Consider the following 1,378-nt stretch of genomic DNA (forward strand, 5'->3'; position numbering starts at 1 on the left):
AGAGAGAGAGAGAGAGAGAAAAAACATTGTTCGTTATCGTTTTGGGTATTTTACTGATATGCTGTGGCCACACTTTTATAGCTGCATGCTTCCTCGCCAATTCCAGCCCCTCCAGTGTGCTGTGGTCGCGGACCAATGAGGCCAATACGACGCTTTGACTATTCTGCAGCATCTCTAGCGAAGACAAACTGTTGTACCTAATGCAACGTTTTCTCTGTTCTGTTTGGTCGGCCCTCATCTTTCGGTGCAGATATATAACCACCCCTAATCACCGCTAATTCTGCAGGTAAGGAATCGATTTTTATTGCATTATATTGTCTAATTATCTGTGCAACATACAGCCATCAGCGTCAATAAACATCTGTGACAGAGCAAAAGTAATGGATCTATCAATAATACTGTATACACGCAGCAATTATGGACCTCCACTCTGCACCACACTGCCACATTTTTATTTGTGATGCGACACTATTAATTGGGCATATGAATAACACTTGAAAATGAAATGAAAATGGTTACAATTGTAACCTAAAAAAGCATTTTCATTTTCAATGTGAGACATGCCAACAATACTCTAGCCTACGTCCATTTATTGAAATATGGAGCCTACTGCTCCGGTTTATGGCTTGATATTTTGGCTTGTACAGGCAATAGGACATCTGTGCATTGGGCCTTATTCAATAGAAAGTGTTAATTTATGCAATTAAGCATTTCGTGTGCAGCTATCATGGCGAACCCGTTTGTTATGGAAACAGAGCAGCACACCGTGTACCAAATATGTGTGAGCGTACTGTAAGACTTGGCAGACATAATGACCTACATATTCTGCAATGCAGACAAACAAATCCACATGCATGAGTAACCTTGAGCCTGTTGGACTTTAGGGTTTGTGGATCTGAGATACCGGTCCACTTGTTCCCTCAGCCATTTTTAAATGCTGCTGGTCCATGTTGATGGATAGCATGTCAGGAGGAAATCCCAGGGCTGCTAATGTAGTTAGATCTGTGTTAATGAGGAAGTTCTGGCATCTCAACACCAGCCGGGGTCATCCAAACTGCTAAACATGGTTAGGTGATATCCTGCTATGTTGTCAAAATGTTTATCGCAAAATGTTTATTAGCATTATCACAGAGGTCTTACCTCGGTGGAAACCTTTACCTCATCATGTGCCACTTGTAGCTGAAGTGGAAAGACTGATTGGTTCATAATAGGAATGATCAGAATTGATGACATGGACGCTCCATTTCGATGTTTGTGGAAAGACGGGCTTCTCGGTCAACATTCACTTGGCTCCAGGCTGTAACTGGATAGCACTTGATGCACTGACCTTCAGACCATTCTGCAACCAACAACACACACACACACACACACACACACA

At 42.2% G+C, this 1,378-nt stretch overlaps 1 protein-coding gene across 1 annotated transcript in view; it reads left to right on the forward strand.

Annotated features, from left to right (window-relative positions):
* Positions 1-1,378, forward strand: part of abhd8a (abhydrolase domain containing 8a) — a 10,598-nt gene that overhangs the window by 98 nt on the left and 9,122 nt on the right. Inside the window, exon 1 of the mRNA XM_032531286.1 lies at positions 1-286. This exon is cut by the window's left edge and continues 98 nt beyond it. The gene's annotated coding sequence lies outside the window, so the exon portion shown is untranslated. The remainder of the gene's footprint in view (positions 287-1,378) is intronic.

This window comes from Etheostoma spectabile, chromosome 12 (genome assembly GCF_008692095.1).
Source record: "Etheostoma spectabile isolate EspeVRDwgs_2016 chromosome 12, UIUC_Espe_1.0, whole genome shotgun sequence".
In the NCBI taxonomy this organism is placed as follows: Eukaryota; Metazoa; Chordata; class Actinopteri; order Perciformes; family Percidae; genus Etheostoma; species Etheostoma spectabile.